The sequence below is a fragment of the Sciurus vulgaris genome, assembly GCF_902686455.1.
Source record: "Sciurus vulgaris genome assembly, chromosome: 5".
Taxonomy (NCBI): Eukaryota; Metazoa; Chordata; class Mammalia; order Rodentia; family Sciuridae; genus Sciurus; species Sciurus vulgaris.
The window spans coordinates 172,876,738-172,898,399 of record NC_136465.1 but is presented as its reverse complement, the minus strand read 5'-3'; the positions used below and the strand labels follow the sequence as shown (position 1 = coordinate 172,898,399).

Below are 21,662 nucleotides of genomic sequence, written 5' to 3'. Positions count from 1 at the left end.
CATGGCTGCTGGTTTGTAAAAAGGGTATCAAAATATCTGGTGTGCTCTCCCAACAAAGTTTTTTTAGGAATAAATATTTATTTATGTGATGTGAGTATAAAGTCGGTACACCAGAAACTCTCAACTTCCACTTCCCGTGACACACACACAAGGCACACCCCAAGTCCAACAGGCTCTCTCTAGTTGCTTTTGTCCCTCACTGTTTATAACAGTTGTATAAAACCAGGATTGCTCTTTCTATGAAAATTAAGTTGACAGCACTGGAAAAATTAGAGAACACATCCAGCGAGATATGGTCTGCAAAGTGCCTCACAACCGTCTTCTCACTCACAGGAAGGGACGTGGGCATATGGAGACAATGCACTACAACCACGGAGAATTCCCTTCCTGCTCCCAGGCCTGCGCTCTGGGACAGCACTGGTTACTCTCCATTTTTCTCTGCCTGACTGAGTCTAGGGGCTCCACTCCAGGCTCCCAGGAGGAAGGCAGGAGAGGAAGGAGGGCTGGCGGTGGCTGTGCTCCTCTATGAAAGGCCATTGCTGCTTGAGTTACAGCTTTATGAACTCCCTCCTTTCTCCTGTCCAGCCCTGTGTTCTTACATGTCTTTCTCTATGACCCTTCTCTGACAGACACTGCTCTTTTCTTTCCCTGACTCCTCTTCCCTGCCCCAATAATGGACAGTCCTCTGTCCTCCCCAACCTTCCTACTCCCCACCTTCAAGGTTGTTATCAAGACCTTCCCCCAGAGGTGGAACTTGCTATGCTGCCCAGGCTAGCCTCCAACTCCTGGGCTCAAGATATCCTCTTGCCTCAACCTTTTGAGTAGCTGAGACTATGGTGCACACCACAGTGCCCAGCTTAACCAAGACTTTAGCTCCTATACTCACTTCTCAAAATCCATCATCTCCTTACAAGATCCCACCTATTCATCAAAACCCAATTAAGTCTTACCTTCTCTCCTTATAGCAGCCCTAAATTTTACAACATGTTAAAGTAGAAATTATGAAGGAAGAACAATGAACATGTACCCATTCAGTGGCTGGCAACAGCAGAAAACTTTACTGTTGTTAGGCCTGAAGGGGTAAGAAGCAGTGACAACAATAGCTAAATTATGGAACCAACCTAGATGCCCTTCAACAAATGAATGGACTAAGAAAATGTGGTACATATACACAATGGAATATTACTCAACCTTAAAGAAGAATGAAACTGCCAGGTGTGGTGGCACAAACCTGTAATCCCAGCAGCTCGGGAGGCTGAGGCAGAAGGTTTGTGAGTTCAAAGCCAGTATCAGTAAAAGCGAGGTGCTAAGCAACCCTGTGAGACCCTGTCTCTAAATAAAACACTAAATAAGGCTTGGGATGTGGCTCAGTAGTCAAGTGCCCCTGAGTTCAATCCCCAGTACCCAAACAAAACAAAACAATGAAATTATGGCATTTGCAGGTAAATGGATGGAGCTGGAGAATATCATGCTAAGTGAAATCAGTCAATCATTCAAAAAATGAAGGCCAAATGTTTTCTCTGATAAGTAGATGATGATCCATAATTGGGGGCGGGGTTGAGAAGAATGGAGGAACTTTGGATTGAGCAGAGGGGAGAGGGAGGGGCGTGGGGGTGAGAAGGATGGTGGAATGAGACAGACATTATTACCCTACATACATATGTGATTGCATGACAGGTGACTTGGCATCGTGTACAGCCAGAGAATTGAGGAGTTGTGCTCCATTTGTTTACAATGTGTCAAAATGTACTCTGCGTCATGTATAACTAATTAAAACAAATTAAAAAGAAAAAAGAAGCAGTGACAAATCTAGAGGCACTCATAGCTGTAATTCAAGTCAGACTCAAAGGACTATGTATATTAGACCTTAAGAAAGCTCCCCTTTGTCTCAGTCTCATTTGCCTATGGAGACTTGGAAACAATCATTTTCCTGAGCATTAAATGATAATACATTGGCACTTGATATGTAATAGGTACTAAAGACATGCTGATGACCACTCTCAACACTCCCTCTATTCTTCTGTACTCAATCCTCAATTCTTGCTGAGCATTCCCGTGACTGCATTCAAAGGGATGTTGCTTCCCTCTCCTGAGCTTTCCTGCTTCCCCTCTCTGCATGCAAGGAGACAAAAGCTCTCCTGTCTGGTGAGTCTGGAGAGACAAGGGGTGCGGAGCTCAGCCATTCCTTCTCTTGGGAAGTGCTGCATCTGGGGAGCAGGTGTTCTCCTGGTTCTTGTTCCCCTAAATGCAGGACCCTCACAACTACCCACAACTAAATAAGTTAGCTGAATTCTGAAGTTGGGGGTTAAGAAGTTCACTTAGCAGTATCTATGCGTAAGTCACAATCTCCAATACAGCTTTGTCAGTAACAGAGACAATACTTTGGTCTCTCAAACACTTTCCTTTTTTTATCTCATTTCTCCACTGGTACAGAGCTCAGTCAAGGGGAGGATAGTGCTATTTGGGTCTCAAAGAGCCTCACATCTGGTGCACGAGACTGAAATCTTGATAAAAAGACAGGAAGTAAAATTTGGGGGCACAAAATACATGTGGAAGTTTTGAAGCTTCAGTTGGAGGTCAGGACTTTGGGCCTTTAATGAGGGGCAAAGGATATTCCTGTAGATGATTACATTAGGCCACACAGGTTTTTACACTTGTGTGTTAGCATTTTAACTATTGAAGCTTATAAACTATTGGCCACACAGTATTTTGACCTTAGCAGTGACTGTAGTTATGGCAACTTTGTCATCAGGTAGTGGCTGTTTCTGTAGAGACGAGGCTGCATGCACCAAGCTCAGAAGTCTTGGCAAAGACTATGGGGGCTTTGAAGGTCTTGCCAAGAAACAAGCCACAGTTGTTGATGGTGGCACTGAAAGCTCATCCAAACTGAACTCCAGCTGTGCAAGTAGTCTCAGCATATACCACTTCAGCCTAGCAAGCAAATGCCAGCTGTGCTGGCCTCAGCTAGGGCATTAACAGGCTTGGGTGGCTTCAGTGTACAGAGGGCTGCTGCATGACCTTGAATTATGCTGGCATAGCTCTTCCTAAACTGGCATGGCTGAGGAAAGATTAGACTTTAGGGTAAAGAGTCTTCATTCAGGCCTTTTAGACATCAGAAACTGGGACAATTATTTGCTGCATACAAGCTGCAAGGCAGGTGAACTTCAAAGAGCCTTACAAAGTGAGCAAAGTTGTCCTTTAAAATTGTTTGTGCTAGATGTACACAGTTGAGTACAAGGAGAAATGGAAATGAAGAGGTTTCTGACTACACCAGAAAGAAGGGAAGGAGGGAAGAGGGGAAGAGAGGGAGGGGCTCGGCAGACTCTGGCTGACCTGGGCTTACTGGTAAAGACCAATGCACTAAGAGACAGAAGCTGGGGAGCACCAGGGGAGGGAAATCTTTTCCCCATTCTTGATACTTCTCTCCACATGGGACAATACGAATTCTTTACTATCACCAAACTCATGTCATGACTCATGCTGTTGGGGTGAAGACACTTATCTGATTAGTGTCTCTGGAAAGAGAACGTGAACTCCACTACTTACTACTTCTACTAGGCGAGCCTCTCCTAGTACTGCTGCTGGCTGAGCACACCTGTTAAGTCCTGAGTTCAGAATTAAGAAGACTACTTGCCCTTAGGTATGTCAGCTTTATTATTAAAGTGACATTTTCATCTCCACCTTTCTTATTCCTCTGTTGGTTCAGAATTTGGGCAGGGAAATGAGTATTATTTATTGGGTCCTATTCTATCCCAGTTTGCATATGAGTCTTCACCTCACAAGTTCAGTTTCTGGATCTGCCTAAGCTGCCCTATTATCCCATGACCATGGACATCAGTAATATACCTTTCCTTCCAAAGCCCTTGCTAACTTGCTACACCCAAAGCACACACTATTCTGCACTATACTCAGGCAAATATTTCCATTCTCTCCACACAAATGTGCTAATTAACTAACTATGAACAATCCCCAGGCCACATCTACTATCATTTGGATATTAAATGTCCCCCCAAAGGTCCTTGTGTTAAAGGCTCGGTCCCCACATGGGCACTACTGGGAGGTAGAAAATCCTCTAAGAGGTGGGGCCTAGTGGGAGGTCTTTAGGTCACTGGGCATGTGCAAAGAACTATAGGTGAGTGCCACAATGTCTGGCAGGAATTATTTTTAGAAATAAAAACTGCTGGGTGCAGTGGCACACTAATCCCAGACACTTAGAAGGCTGAAGCAGGAAGATTGTAACCTGACTCAAAACAAAAAGGGCTGGGGATGTAGCTTATTGGTAGAGTGCTTGCCTAGCATGTGCAAAACCCAACTAGGTTTATACCTAGTACCACTTAAAAAAAAGAAAGCAAGCTGAGAGCAGGGTGCATGCCCATAATCCCTGTTACTTGGGAGCCTGAGGCAGGAGGACAGCAAGTTTAAGGCCAACCTTAATAACTGAGCAAGGGCATGTCTGAAAATAAAAAATAAAAAATAAATGAAAAGGGCTAGGGATATAGTTCAGTGGAAAAGCACCACTGGGTTCAGTCCCCACTACTACACAAAAATTTAAAAATTAAAAACTAAAACTTTCCCAATTAACACCATATAGTCTACCTACTTACATTTTATTGATACTGCTTTTCTTTTCATCCTTAATTTGCTCCATTTTTTGTTGTTCCTTTGGAATTGTCCTTAATAGTTTTTAGTGTTTATTTAAAAAAATGCTTGTTGGGCTGGGGGGTGCAGTTCAAAAGTAGAACACATGTTCAGCATGCTCCAGGATCTGGTTTCAGCCCTACTCCTGCAAAAGCCTTGATGATGTTTCTTGTGTGGCGCTGAGGCTCAAACCTAAGGATTGGCACATGTTAGATGCAAGCTCTACCTCTGAGTTACACTCTCTGCCCTGATGACATTCTCATTTGACGGTATGGCTTATAGCTGTGCGTAGGGTCTAAGTCAATCTTACTGTCCATTTGACAAACCAGAAGAATAAGCAGGCAGGGCACAATTGCAGAGTTAGCTCTGGGTTCCCTCTGGAGACTGTCAGAGGGTGTATCAGAGCTAACAGTCATGAAAAAGTCAAGGCAAAGCCCACTTGAGTGAAAGTTAACTGGAGAGGTGAACAAGGAGGGCCAGCGCTGTCACAAAATGATGTGTGAGCGCAAGCATTTCATTTCTGCTTCAGCGTGTCACTTCACCTTGGAGCTATCATCAGTTTGCCACACATATAAGTGATGGATGGTCTTGGCCTACCACTGTGCTCAGCACACACAAAGCAGGACTCACAAATGCTAAAATATGAGTAAAGTCAGATTCTGAACAAGGTGGTCCATAAGAGTGGCACATGCCAGGCGTGGTTGTGTATACCTGTAATCCCAGCAGCTTGGGAGGCCAAGGCAGGAGGATCCAAGTTCAAAGCCATCCTCAGCAACTTAGCAAGGCCCTAAGCAACTTAGCAAGACTCAGTCTCAAAATAAAAAATAAAAAAAGGTCTGGGGATTTGGCTCAGTGGTTAAGTGTCCCTGAGTTTAATCCATGGGAAATAAAAAGTGGCACATATGCTAATGTTTTCAGAGTCCTCCAGGATCCAGTCCTTCTCTGACTCTCCAGTTTATTTTTAAATTTTTTATTTGTACATAGACACAATACCTTTATTTTATTTATTTATTTATTTCTACATGGTGCTGAGGATCGAACCCAGTGCCTCACATGTCAGCCAAGTGCTCCACCACTGAGCCACAACCGCAACCTTGTCTCTCCAGTTTCATCTCCCTAGTTTTTTTGTTCCAGTCATGCTGAACTACTTACAGCTTCAGCAATATGCCAGTTTGCTTCAGGTTCTCATGTTTTAATTCATATTATCCTGCCTGTCTTTCTCTCCCCCGTGCCATGAAGGAACACCCTACTTATCATTCCAGGCTCAGCTTTTAGAAAAGTATTCCCTGACCCATCTCTAAGTAGAAGTGATGATTCCTTTCTCAGTGGTCCCAGTGGATACGGTTTAATCTTATTATAAAATTCATCTTGTTGGTGAAAGAATGGACATTTTTTTTAAGCTGTCTGAGGTCACCCTCCCAGTTATCTTAACTCCCTAAGGTCACCCTCCCAGTCATCTCAACTCCCTAAGGTCACCCTCCCAGTAATGGGAACAAAGCCCTTAAAGCTGTTCCAAGAAACAGCCCCAAACAGAGAATAAAAGGGTAAATTGAGCCAGATAGCCAGATAGTGCTCAAACAGTATGATTACCAGAAACTATTGACCAGAATCTACGCCCTGTTGTAAAACATTGTGAGACATGTTGTATGTTATCAGCAAACCCAGACCCCCTTTGAAATTTCCCGGCAGCTTTGTCCCCCTTTTCCCTTTCATGTGCGACCCCTCCCGATGTGTGGTTTCTCCCTTTATAAACCTACAAGATTTTCTGCTAGGGACTCGACTCCTCGAGTTGGGTCCCAGCGTGCTGGAATAAACACCTCTTGCAGTTTGCATCAAGTGACACCTCCTGCGGCTGACTGGGGTTGCCGTCCATCCATGGGACAGAGTTGGGGTTTCCTTTTTGGGGGCCTTACATTGGGCTGGGTGGGATTGTGCCTGGCACATGTGAGGCACTGGGTTTGGTACTCAGCACCACATAAAATTCATTGTGTTTTACTAGATTTGTTCACATAGTTGCCTCTGAAATAAGGATTTGATGGTCAATCTCTTGATATCAGACACTAAATCCTGTTAATCTCTTTATTCAGCCTTCTTAAAATTGTGTTCCTAGCATTTAAGAGGTATTCAGTAAGTTTCTTTTATTTAAAATGTAATACAAAGGGATCGAGATGGCGGACTAGAGGGAGGCTGTGTTCCTTGTTGCTCCATACCGGTTTCAAGCAGAGGATACCAGTTTCTTAGTGAGGCAGTTTTGGCTGCTTATGGATCCCCTGCTGTTTACCCCATTTGTCTGCTGTGACCACCTGCAGTTTGCCAGCATATTGACGCCTTTTTTGAGTGCAGACTGCTGTCAGGTGCCTATCATCCGCCATTTGCCTGCCTCTCGCCTGTCCATTGCCTGCCTTACACCTATCCATCACCCAACGCATGAGGTTCACCTCCCAATTGTCCAACCAGAGTCAGCAAACTGATCGCCAATCGCCACTGGAGCACCAGCTGCCTGCTGTTGCCTGGAAGTTCACTGTTATAGTACCTGCAGGTTTGATTACATGTGGCTGCCGCCATTTTGAGACAACAGCCAGGCCCCATAAGACCCCTGGCCAGACTGACTGAGCCCCATCTCCAGGATCCCTCAGCCCGACCGGTCACTCCCTGGCTCTAAGGCCCTCACAGCAACTGACTGCTCCCGGCCTCCAGGACTCCCAGACCAACTGACTGGGCCCTATCACCGGGACCCCAGACTGACTGCACCCGACCTCCAGGATCCCGCAACTACACCAAACACACCCGACCTCCAGGACCCCTGCCTGACCAACCGCACCCCGCTCCAGGACCTCCAGCTGACCACATCCACACCCTGAGCCGCAGCTCCCCATTTGCCAACACATTTCGAAGCCAGAGTGGCCATCATGGATAATCCTGGAAACCGGAGCTCCGATCTTTAGGTGGGGCAAATCCCATCCTGAGACGCCTGCTGGAAACTAGAAGCTCATGGTCAGGTACCTCTCATGCATCAGGCTATTGAACACTGGGAGGTTTCATTACTATATGACTGTTATACTGTAGATTTTCTTTTTTCTCCTTATTGAAAAAATTTAAGTTTTTATTTCTTTACTTTTCTTGCTCTCTTTTCCTTTTGTTTACCTGTTCCCTCAGAGTCTCTTTCTCCCTTTTCCCATGCTAACAACCAACATCTTTGATTACACTCTCACCCTTTCTATTATCTAGAATTTTGTATATTCTTTTCTTATCCCATTAACAGCCACATTCTACATCCCTCTGCATCCTCTTTGTCCTCCTTTAGAAACTGCAGACCTTATTGCAAATCTGTTTGGGCTAAGGCTATGAACAGACACGTCACAGAAGAAGATCTACAAGCAATCAACAAACATATGAAAAAATGTTCAACATCTTTAGTAGTAAGAGAAATGCAAATCAAAACTACACTAAGATTTCATCTCACCCCTATTAAATTGGCAATTATCAAGAATACAAGCAACAATAGGTGTTGGAGAGGATGTGGGGGAAAAAGGTACACTCATACATTGCTGGTGGGGATGCAAATTAGTGCAGCCACTCTGGAAAGCAGTGTGGAGATTCCTTAGAAAACTTGGAATGGATCTACCATTTGACCCAGCTATCCCACTCCTTGGCCTATACCCAAAGGACTTAAAATCAGCATACTACAGAGATACAGCCACATCAATGTTCATAGCTGCTCAATTCACAATAGCCAGACTATGGAACCAACCTAGATGCCCTTCAATTGATGAATGGATAAAGAAACTGTGGTATATATATACAATGGAATATTACTCAGCCATAAAGAATGATAAAATTATGGCATTTGCAGGCAAATGGATGAAATTGGAGAATATCATGCTAAGTGAGATAAGCCAATTTCGAAAAATCAAAGAACGAATGATCTCGATGATAAGAGGATGATGATACGTAATGGGGGGTGGGAGGGGGCAAGATGGAGGAAGGAGGGACTGTATAGAGGGAAAAGAGGGGTGGGAGGGGTGGGGGGAAGGAAAAATTAACAGAATGAGTCAAACATCATTACCCTATGTAAATGTATGATTATGCAAATGGTATGCTGTTACTCCATGTACAAACAAACAACACTAATCCCATTTGTTTACAATAAAAATAAATTAAAAAGTAAAAATAAAATGTAATACATAAGAATTCAAAAAACATCTACTGAGTGCCTACCACATGTCAGTGGTGCTGGGTTAGTGTGGTGTAGAAGAATGAGCTTTGACTTCTAGGAAACAATCATTCTTCTCTGTCAGTTATTAGGTATGTAATCTTGGACAAGTTATTAACTACTACTACTTCTTCCTCCTTTCCTCCTCCTCCTCCTCTTTTTTTTTTTTTTTTTTTTCCCTCAGTACTGGGGATTGAATTTAAAAATGCTCTACCACTGAGCTACATCCTTGGCCCTTTTTAAAATTTTTTAAAATTTTAAGACAGGGTCCTGCTAAGTTGCTGAGGCTGGCCTCAAACCTGTGATCTTCCTGCCTCAGCCTCCCAAATCACTGGGATTACAGGTGTGTGCCATCACTGACTTGGCTTTGACTTTCTAATCCTTTGTGCTTTCATCTGTGCAACTGGGCAGGTAGAGGTATATAAGGATTAAACAGGGAATGTACAGCTTTAGTCCAGCAGTGACCAACAGACCTTAAAAGCATGCACAGAGCTCTGGGTTTTATGCCCAGCACTGCAAAGAGAGAGAAAAAGTTATTTCTTAGTTCTCTATTGCCAATAGAGAGACTATGAATAATGTAATTTCAAACAGCCAAAAAAAAATATTTTTGAATGTTATCACCATAAAGAAATCATGAATGTTTGAGGAAATAGTTAACCTAACTTAAACATTACATAGTGTATACATGTGTGAAAAATATCATGAGACCAGATAAATATATACAATTTTCATGTTTTTATGTATCAGTTAAATAAATTAAATTTTTAAAAGTTTCTTTCCAAGAAGTCTCAAAGGGTTTATAGAATAGTAAAGGTGATTGATACAAATTTTTAAAAAATGTAAAATTCGGGATAATTTATTATTGTAGTAACAATAGGAGCTCTTAAGACACATGAAAAGGAATTCTACAGCAGTCTGAGAGAAGGGGAAAATAGGCAGAAAAGGCAGAAAAAGGAAGAGCAGGTAGTTACATTTATTACTCTGCTGAACTCTAAGCAAAGAGAGAAGTATCAACTAAGGTACAAAACCATAAAAAAGAATTATATATTTAGGAAACAGAAAATGATCTGGTAAGACTTACAGACTGAGAGCTGGGGGTACAGCTCAGTGTGTGCCTAGCATGCATGAGGCCTGGGTTCAATCCTCTGCATTACAAAAAGAAAAAAAAACAAAAAACAAAAAACAATCAATCAAAAGACTTACAGATAGGGATTTCCCACAGAAGCCAGAATCTGTGCCTGGAATTAAGTTTTGAAGGGGTTTGTAGATTAGCATTGGCAGCCACTGGGAGTCATGGAAGCTGTTTCAGCAAAGGAGTGACCTGGCTATATCTCTCATCTGGAAAGCAAACCTAGGCAGGAATGTGCACTGCAGAATGGAGCAGGGAGACTAGGGGCAGAGAAGCAGGCAATGTGCTTACATAAAACTGTGCAATTGTTAATTCTAGTAAGTTCCTGCTTTACAGGATGAAGCACCAAATGTGTCTGTATCAATCTGAACACCAGGGCTTTTTATTTTTTCTTTTTCTTTTTTGTAGTGTTGGGGATCAAATGCAGGCCTCATGCAAGCTAGGCAAGTGTTCTACCACTGAGTTACATCCCCATCACCAATACCAGTGCATTTTATAGGAACCTACCCAAGTAGGAATTCCACAAGGCTGATATGATTACCACTTTGAATTTCCTTCTATAAGAAGTCTGCAAAGAAGCAACAACATCATGACATACTTTCCTTCTTTATTTTTTAAAACATCTTAAAAAAAAAAAATTTAGTTGTAGATGGCACAATACCTTTTATTTATTTATTTATTTAGATGTGGTGCTGAGAATCGAACCCAGTGCCTACACATGCTAGCAAGCACTCTACCACTGAGCCACAACCACAGTCCACTTTCCTTCTTTTTAAGATAAAGACTCTCCCATACCATTACTAATACATGGTGGATGTCAATTTTAAAAATTTACCTTTGACAGTATCTTGGGCAACGTAAGCCTGAGACGATGAGTCTAGGTTACATTCAGTGCAAAAAACCAAAACCCTGAAAAGAGAAAAATTACAATGAGCCACGTGCTCCATGAAGACGCCAGGGAAGCAGTGGAGCAGGAAGCCTCATCCAAATCCAGCTCCCTGCTTCACAGCAGCTGTTCCATGGGCCAGTGGCCTGACCTCCCGTGCCTCCACTTCCCCACCCAACACTAGGACAGTAACAGCATCTTCCTCAGGAGGTTCTTTTGAAGTTTAAACATGTGAAATAGCAGGTGTAGGGCAGGGCACCAAATGCAAGCTGAGGCAAGTGGCTATTTGGAACATAAGCTGTAACATTTTCTGAAGAGACATTAAAACCCATTATCAAACCTTTCTTATTTACTGTTTTACACACCCCCCCCACCACCAAAAAAGGAAACAACACCAAAAGGCCTTTCAATGTCTCCATCTGGATGTCTCACAATCACTGCAGACTCAACTTGTCCCAAACTTCATCTTTGCCCTGCCCAGATTCCTCCCTTCTCCACTGTCTTTCATCAAGGCCTCAGGGCAGAACCTGGAATTCTTTCTGGAGACTCACCTACCCGAGGTCCCTCACATAAGCCTACCATTTCCGTTTCCAACATCTGTATCTCAGATCCACCACAATTCTTCATTTCCACTGAGGTCATCACTTACCCTGTGGAGGTCTCCTAGCTGTTCCCCAGTTCTACTCTTGCTTCTCCCCAATCCACTCTCAAATAATGGCTGAGATGGTCTCTTCAAAATCAATTAATAGCAATCTGCTAATGAATGCAGTGACCATTTTATGATGTACTAAGAAATATATATTCATATGCCTATAGATATACTGATAAATGAGCATATACATATCTGTTAGTGTATAAGTACTGCAGATTATGTGAACTGGTCAGTGCCTTCATTTTACAGTGGCAGAAACAAGTATTATAGGTCCTCCTGCTCAAGGCTGCACCTCCTATGTATGAGAGGGTGGTCAAAACAATGGCAGGTCTTGCCTCAGCTTATCTGTGATTAGCATCTGAACTGCTATTAGAAAACTCTTACTCTTTGGAAGTTGGTCCCTTCATTTCACAATAAACTTAATGCTTCTGTTCATGAGAGCACATTCCATTCCTGGTAGCTCCAGGCTGTTAGGTGTAGCTTTAGTACTATATTATGTCCCAGGGCTAGAAATGGCGTTTTAGCAAATCCTGAAAGCATCCTGTGACCTTCTCTATCATCACTGTTACTTATTTAATACTGTTTGAATCAATAAATCTCAGAACAGTGTTGAGAATCCATAATTTTTTTTTTTTTTTTGGTACTGGAGAATGAACCCAGGGGCACTTACACTGAGCCACATCCCAGCCCTTTTTACATTTTATTTAGAGACAGGGTCTTGCTAAGTTGCTTAGGGCTTCACTAAATTGCTGAGGCTGATTCTGAACTCCTGATCCTCTTGCCTCAGCCTCTGGAGCTACTGGGATGGATTATGGGAGTACTCCACTGTGCCCAGCCAGAATCCACAAAGCTTTGATTTTATTCCTATCCCTCTATTACACACACTGTTGTCTGGGCAATACAATGCTTCTTTTTCATTTTCTATGGTACTGGGGATTGAAGCCTGATGTGTTCTACTACAGAGCTATATCCCCAGGTTTTTTTTTTATTTTTTTTACTTTTGAGACAGGGTCTAAGTTGTCCAGGAGGGCCTCAAACTTGCAATCCTCCTATCTCAGCCTCCTGAACTGCTGGGGCTACAGGCATGAGCTGCTGCACATTCCTGGTGCAATGTCTCTCTTTCAAAAGCAAATATGACCTTTGTGGAAGTACACTGACTTGTATTCTGTCAATATCCATTACTTTAGGGTCAAATCCAAGATCCCCGGACCTATTTTATCTTCCCATTCTACCCACAAGCACTATGTCTGATTTCCTTGCCTACCACCCATGCACTAATGTCTGTTGAGGACCCTCTGAGGGCCCTTTGTTTTACTACTCCTTTATCTGTCTCCAGGGTTATCTCCTGGCTTCTGTAAAAAATCTTATTTATTTTATTTATTTTTGGTACTCAGGATTGAACCCAGGGGCTTTACCACTAAGTTACATCCTCAGTTCTTTTTATTTTTGGTTTTGAGACACAGTTTTGTTAAGCTGCCTCAAATTTGTGATCCTCCTGCATCAGCCACCTGAGTTGCTGGGATTACTGGCATGTACTGCCACACCTGGCTTCTACTGGAAATTTTCTGTATCTCCTTGGCTGAGTTAAGTGTTCCCCTTTGAGGGAGATCATCTTACACTAGTACTGTCCATACATACATCTTCTTCACTCAACAGGAGTTCCTGGCAGCAAGGACCACATCTTACACAACTTTAAATTAGGCTGGGCAGGAGTTCAATAGAACATAAGCTGAACTGAACGCCAGTGGAATCCCAGGAACTTGGTATGTTAGGGTGGATGTTTCCCGCATTGAACATCACTTGTGACAGCTGAAGAGTTAGCTGGGCCTTCCAAGATGGGTCTGGTCCTCACAAAGGCCTCAAGCCCGTGGGTTAGGTTGATCCTTAGTACCTCCGAGAATGATCAGATTTTTAAATTTTTTTGTCAACCGCAGACTATAAAAGAACACGGACTGATTTTCAGTTCCCTATTCTGATCAAAGTTTCTGCCCAGGCTAAACCACAACTTCTTCTTTAGACTTGTCATTAGTACAATTCTGCACCAACTTCACAAAGCAGCTCATTATTATATATGTTCTTAACAGACTAGTTAAGAAGACAGTGACCAACTCAGTTCTTTGCCTGCTCTGTCATGAGTCTCAGACATTTGCTGGCATTCAGTGAGAGAAAAGGACAAAGGCAGCTAAAATAGAGGATAAGCAGGCAAGGGAAACCAGGCAATTTTCCAAATACTTTTTTTTTTTTTTTTCTTTCTTTTTTTTCTGGAGTTGGGGTCTTGCTGTGTTGCCCAGGCTAGCCTTGCACTTTGCACTCCTGGACTCAAGAGATCCTCCCACCTCAGCCTCTCAAGCAGCTGGGACTACAAGTGCACTCTACCACACTGGCCCCCAAGCACACTGAATCCAGAGTGTACAAAAAAGCATTGTGACTTTGTTCGTACAGCTGCACAGTACTGAATCAGGTACACTTGTACTCAAGGTAAACACAAATATTAATTCTAAATTTAACATTTGAAATTATTTAGCTGAAGTTGTCTACAGCACTATTTTCCTTCCAAGGAATAAATAATGGCAAATTTCTTCAAAACATTCAGAACTACCCTGTAACCACCTGATCATTTGCAGTCGTATAGTAAACTATGAACCACTCATTTTCTGTCATCTCTTACAGAGCAACAAAACTGGTCTTGGGGTTCACAATGGGGTTCTGTGGATCTTGTACTAATCAATCCTCAGGCCTTGCTAAACTACAAGTAGACTTATGAGTTCCTCCAAAGCCAAGAGCCCAACTAAATTTTCAGGATATAACTGAAATTTAAATCCTTCCTAGGGAATATGGCAAAGTGAAAAAAATACATATTCAACTAACAACATTTACTTTATACTAGTGTTACCTCTAATATAGCAGTGTTTTAATTTTCAAACTTGACTATTCAGCATGGTTCTTTTTAATTTTAACTCTCATTTAAAAAATTCAAGTGGTATGGATAAAGCCCTTGACCACTCTTCACTCTTCCTCTACCCCAGTCTTCCTAGGACTCACCACTATCACCAGTTTGATATCTGGCATTAATTCCTGGGATGCAGACTATTGGGAATTTATTATAAATCCCCCCCACCAACCCTGGCCATGGCCTCATGCATTTGAGGCAAGCACTCTATAGGGAATATAGGGCTACATGCCCAGCCATATGCTATCAACTTTTAAATGAGTCACAAATAACACTGAAAACTATGACTGCCTACATCATTGGCAACGGGCCTAACTTCAAGCAAGATGTCCAGAAGAGATATCTTAATGGAAACAACTGATGTGAGGGAGGCTCAGAGCAAGGAGTTGAGAAGGTCTTTCCAGGAGGAGACTGAGTGATGAGGCAGGAGGGTACCACCTGTCTGTGAGAAAAGGGGAAAAGGTGGGAAAAAGGTACCTACTTTTTCCCACTGGGACATGCCCTAACCCCAGCGACTCAGGAGGGCTGAGGCAAGGAGATCACAAGTTTGAGAACTGCCGCAACAACTTAGCACAATCAATCTCAAAATAAAAAATAAAAAGGGGCTGGGGTTGTAGCTCAGTGGTAGAGCAATTGCCTAGCACACATGAGGCATTGGGTTCTATCCTCAGCACCACATTAAAAAGAAAACATAAATAAAATAAAGGTATTGTGTCCATCTACAACTAAAAAAATGTTAAAAATAAAATAAAAATAAAAAGGGCTGGGAATGTAACTCAGTGGGAGGGTATTCCTGGGTTCCAGCATCTCTATCATCATCATTATCAAAATGAGAAGGAAGAGGAGGAGAAGCAGCAAGAGAAGGAAGAACCTACCAAATTAAGTAGCACAAACTGCAAATCCAAATGCTAAGAAGCACAGGTGGAAGCAGATGGATCTATTTAGCCACCCATACACAAGAGATTTACTACATCTGGAAATGCTACCTTTGCCATTTCAGGTCACTCCATTTCAGCTTAATGCTCTGGCAATTCTGTAAAAATATTCACCTCTGCCTGTTGTTTAAATATCCCCCTTTCAGTACTAAAATTTGCTTGAGTTCCCCTATTTCCTTTCCTAGTCATGCTTGAAAAAGCAGTTTCTATTTGTGGTCTCAATGTCCAGATCCCTTATTCACTTACTAATCATCACAATTTGATTCCTGCCTATCAATATAGTCATTAAGTACAGTGGATACTATTTAATCATACCTGCTTTAAACTCTCTTCAGCTTTTTCCCCTTGTCTTTGTGTTGCAGGGCCTTATGCATGATAGGCAAACAAATACTCCACAACTGAGGTGCGAGCCCAGCTCTCTCTTTAGCATTTAAAACATCAGCACTACTTGGCGGGGATGTAGCTCAGTGGCAGAACTGCTTGCCCAGCAGGGACAAGACCCTGGGTTCAATCCCCAGCACTACCAAACACAAAAACAGAACTACCTGAAACTCCTGTCATCCTATTAAGGTTACTGCAGATCCAGTCACTAGGTCAGGACATTGCTGGTTCCTGGCCTGCTGGTTGTTGTCTGTCTTCCCATCTCCCTGGAGTGCAGTCAGCTTTTCCTCATGGACAGGGTGTTAGCGGAGGGGCCACGATGAGGGGTTGCTGCTGTAGCGGGGAAGGAGGGGGCAAGGCCCTGGTGAGGGACATGAACTCAGTCCTGGCTTTAAGAACTGTAGTTCTGACCCTCAACCTGACCTGGAGCATGTTTGGTCCCTTCATCCCACAGGAAGACCATCCAGTGTCTTTTGTCGGCTAGTCTCCTGGTGCTTTCGTGACTGGTGCGCCCCTGAGGAGTCTGTAATTCCCTTGCCTTCTCTATGATCACACATGACCTTGTCCTCTCTCACAGATGTAACTACCACATCAATATTCACGACTCCCAGCTCTCTCAGTGCTGATCTTTCTTGCTCTCTCCAGCGCCATCCACATAACTGCCTCATGTCAATGGAATTCTCATCTTCTGGACCACAGGGCCTTAAAGTTCAACACATCTGCAACTCAAAAGCCCATCCTCCAAATGCATTCCCCTTTTGCCTCACTCAGGAAAGCTGTAATCCCATCCAAATCAGAAATCTGGCAACATCACCAGTTCCTTCCTCTCACCAAATTCTCAATGCTAATCTCTGACTATTCTAGTATGTTCCTTCTTGCCACTGACTGCCCTGGTTCCCCCTAGTTTTGTCTTGTTTTGCTGTGCTGGGGACTGAACTCAGAGGGATTCTACCACTGGGCCACAGTCAAAGCCTTTTAATGTTTTTATTTTGAGACAGGGTTTCACTAAGTTGCTTAGGGCTTCACCAAGTTGTGGAGGCTGGCCTTGAACTTGTCATCCTACTTCCGCCTCCCAAATTGCTGTGATTACCAGAATACACCATTGGCACCTAGCCCTTTATTTGTTTTTAAATATTGGTTTTCTTGCCCCCACCTCCACCATTAGAATGACCTTTAGGATGTACAAGTCCTGACCATTAAATCCAACTCCCACTGTAAGGCATGCAAGGCCTGGTACCACACACCTCTCGGCTTCATCTTTTTCTTTCTTTCTTTCTTTTTTTTTTTTTTTTAATATATGACATATTATACATATATGGAATACAACTACCCATTCTTCTCATTGTACATTACATTGGTCATGTACTCATATGTGATCATATATGAACATAGGAAAGTAATGTCCGATTCATTCTACTAAAGTCAAATCACCTTCTGTTCCCTATAGCATCGCATGGTTTCCTTTGCCCTGAAGGCAAGATGTAGGTCCTGTTTATCACTGTATTGCCATTGTTTAATACAGTGCTAGTTCAAGGGACATTCTCAATAGACTCTTGTGGAATAAACACATTTTTAGGAAAAAAACAAAGTCAACTCAACACAACCATACTTTTGAGCTTCCTTAAACAGGAATTGTAAGTGCATAACAGGACAGTGTGCTAGTTGCATGGGCATGTAGACTTCATGGGAAAAGAAAAGAAGGAAACTTCGGAACTGATGGCATAAAAATGTTAAATTTATTCTTGCATTTTGGAAGTCAGGGAAAGTTGCCTACAAAAGCAAACCCAGTCTGAAGTAGGAATGAGGAGAAAGACATGCAGCCCACCTTGGGCTACTTGCCCAGTTTGCACAACTCACTCATGGCCTCCAGCCTTTCCCCACAACAGATGGCTGATTCTTTAACAGAAATGGCCTGGGACAGGAAGACTCTTCAGAAAACCTAAACAAAACAAACTGCAAGTCACTTGGAGGTAAGGGCAGGGATGGTAGAGATAACAAAGACCACGGGTAGAGAACAGCAGAGGCAGCTCCTGAAACAGCAGATCCAACTCATCAGCTTTACTAAATGCTAACTGAGCACAGAGCACTGTTCTCAGCAAAGTGTTCAAAGTAAGGGTCTAGGACCAGGTTTCACTGCAAATGCTGGTCACATAAAATTAAAGAGATTAATGTGACATATATTAATGAGCTTGATTTAATTATTCCATGTGGTATTCATAAATCACATCATTTTGTGATGTTAAATTTGTCAAGTATAATTTGTCAATTTATAATTAAAAATTTTAAAGACAGGATTAACATGCTCAGCTTTTATAATTTTTTAATGATAATATACATATTGTATATAAATTTTGTATATTCTAAAAAATCAAGTGACTATTTCTATTAAGGAGATTCAGGTTTTTTTGTTTTTGTTTTGTTTTGTTTGTTTGTTTTGCTGTACTAGGGATGGAAGCCAGGGTCTCATACATGGTAGGCAAGTGAGTTAAATCCCCAGTCCACAAAAATTTAAATATATATTGCTTCTCAGATAAGCCAGTGAGTGTGACATTGATATTGGAGACAATAATAACATGAATGAATAATCATTAACAACTGTCTATACTATGCCAGCACTTCACACCTTGGCAATTCCCAAAAATGTCACTTGGCATATGATCTCTGTCTGTAGGGTCTATGCTATAGATAACAAGACGATTAAGCACTAAGCTGTGAGGCACAGAAGTTTACAGAATACACAGGAAAATTGGCTGAACAGTCTATGCTGACTTCAAAGAGAGAAAAGGGGATTCCAACTAGAATTAACAGAAGTTAATTGCCAGGCATGGTGCCACATGCCTGTAATCACAGCTCTATGGAGGCTGAGGCAGGAGGATCACAAATTTGAGGCCAGCCTGGTCAACTTAGGAAGACTCTGTCTCAAAACTTTTAAAAAGGGGTAGAGATAGTCAGGTGTGGTAGTGCAGGCTTATAATCCCAGCTGAGGCAGAAGATCACAAGTTCAAGGTCATCAGGGGCAAACAGCAAAACCCTGTCTCAAAATAAAAAATAAAAAGGGCTGGGGACGTAGCTCAGTGGCAAAGTGATTACTTAATGTGTGAGGCCCTGGATTTGACTCCCAGTACTTTGAGGGAAAAAAGCAAACAAAAAATTGGGAAACCTGTGGTTCTCAAATCTGCTCACCTCAGAAACCCTTCAAACTCATAAGAATTATGGAGGACTTCAAAGTGCTTTTATTTATGCTGGCTATAATTATCAATATTTATCATAGTAAATACTAAAACTATTAAACATTTAAAATACTTATTAGCTCATTAAAGACTACCAATAATAAATTATCACATTTTCAAAATTAAAATTATAAAATTCTGAAGGACTAAAAATGAGGGAAAAGTGCCACTGTCTTACATTTTGACAAATATCTTTAGTGTCTGGCTGAGGAGATGACAGCTCTATCCCAGTATGCACATTAGCTTTCAGTCTTCTGAGTATCGCATGTCATGGAGCCTGTGGAAAGCTCCACTGTGCACTCAGGAGAGGATGAGTTAAAAAGGTGCACCACACTCTCGTATAATTAAATTAGTTGGGACCTTGAGAACAGTTCCCCTGCCCCCCACCCCTTAAAGGCCTCAGATGGTGGCAAGGGGGTGACGTAAAGGGTAAAGAAAACGGCCTAAGCAAGGGCTGGGCAGGGAAGAAGCATGCCGCTGCTGGTGAGTCTTAACTTTCCAAGACGTAAACAGGACTCATAACGGGAGTAGGAGAGAAGGGAGAAGGCCAGGGAGGCAGGGCTGGCAGACTGCCTGGCCTGGCGGAAACCTCTCTGCCTTCAGGGAGCCTCTACTGCCCTGGGCAACATTCCCCCAGGCCACGAGGTCACGTCAGGTTTTCCTCTCTCACCCTCCCCTGAGCTCAGCTGGGAGAAGCTGCAAATGGCTCACCAGAAACCGCCTTGCCATGGCTTCCCGAGGCTGTTTACTAAGTGTAAGATCCTCTCCCCGCTGCAGTCTCCAATCCTCAGACTTTCCTTGATCTGTCTTCAAAAGCAAATTTAACATCAACCACATAGCCAGTTTTTCCTTGCCAACAGTCATGTGAGTCTGCTATTCTGTCCCTGTGCATCTTGCACACTGTGAAAACAGTTCCTGGAGCATCATATGTCACCCATCTAGTTGCCATAAACTGAAAACATTTTCTTCATATTTTGTGGCACAAACCAAAAGCATTCTGGATGCGGTTTGCATACAGTCCATCTCCGGCCAAAAAAGAGGTTTAAACTTATGGATAAGCAGAGAAAGGGGGATTAAAATGCTTTTTATCAAGTCAGTGTTTGATAGTGTATATTCTTTCATTTAAATTTTTCTTGTGACTAGTGTGTAATTAGTGAAATTATCTTGCAATAAATATAATCATGTTCATTTAATGTAGTAAGTTTTCCCCTAACAGCATTTTACACCTGAGAAAAGCATAGGAAACAGAAGCTTTTTTTTGAGTCTTAAATGAAAAAAAAAAAGAAATATATGTGTGTGTGTGTGTGTGTGTGTGTGTATATACATATATATATACACACATAGCCATGAATCTATGTATACAGTTTTTCAGTTCTTTTAATTTTAACTTTTTGTAGTAAACATATTCTTTAAGCCCCCTGAGTAACAGAACAGACTTTCTTTCCTGGATACGCGTGCGCATGCATGTGTGTGTTTTTGGAATGAAGTCAGCGCCTCGCTCAAGAACAGACCATTTCTTAATTCAAAGTGAAACAGAAACTTCAAAAGAGATCCTTGTTCCTGGGAATGGTAAGCCAGGTGATTCAGACCAATCATCCTGTGGACAGCCAGAAAATCTGGATACAACACAAAAACATCTTCAAGGTAAAGAAGCATTAAATTAATTAAAAATCACCATACATAAAAATTAATTCTGTGATGGCAGAGTGCTTGCCTAGCACGTCTAAGGCACTGGGTTCCATCCTCAGCACCACATTAAAAAAAAAAATTAATTCTGTGAGAGACAATAAAGCATTTAGAAGATATTACAGAATGTTAGGAAAGGACTTCCTAAACAGGACACAAGAAGTACCTATTATTAAAAATTAGATGTGAGCTTGGGCATTGCTCAATGTAAAAGCACTTGCCTAGCATGAGTGAGGGCCTGGGTTCCATCCCCAGCACCACAAAAAATTTAACCAGACAAAAAAGCTAAATACAAGTACATGAAAATTCACAAAGTTCATCAAAAGATATCTTCAAGAAAATGAAAAAGCAGGCAACATAAAACCAATAAAGGGTTTATATTCAAAATAATAAAGATTTCTAACAGTTTAAAAAAAAAAAAAAAAGACAGAAAACCCAATACAAAAAGGAGACAGAGGCTAGACAAAAATATGTCACCAAACAAACAAAACACCTAAATGGCCAATAAACATGAAAAGGTGCCTAGCCTCAACAGTGAGGGAAATATAAGCAAAAGTCATAATTTTGTACCATCATATAAACAGAATTGCTAAAAATATGTAAGTCTGATAATATCAACTACTGTCAAGGATATGAAACGAGGAATTCTTACACGCTTATATACATTTACTTGTGTGAATACAAAGTGTTGGTACTATTTTGGATGAAGTCTGGCATTATTCTTCTAAAACTAAAATCAAACAATCACCATGACACAACAGTTCCACTTCTACATATATACATAGCAGAATTTATGCACATATAAACCAAAGGCATAAAAAAGCAGCACTATTTGTAATAGTTCCTGTCAAATTAAAATTAAAGGAGCCCATTTTTTTGGACTGAGCTCCTACAGTGGGTCCCAGCACACCGGGCTAAAAATCAAAATGGAATCACTCATGCTAAAGTTCCACATCATCAAG

At 41.9% G+C, this 21,662-nt stretch overlaps 1 protein-coding gene across 1 annotated transcript in view; it reads right to left on the bottom strand.

The window, feature by feature from the left end:
• The window catches only part of TNRC6B (trinucleotide repeat containing adaptor 6B), a 255,936-nt gene that overhangs the window by 179,976 nt on the left and 54,298 nt on the right, over nucleotides 1-21,662 (bottom strand). Inside the window, 1 exon segment of the mRNA XM_079140810.1 lies at nucleotides 10,816-10,889. The gene's annotated coding sequence lies outside the window, so the exon portion shown is untranslated.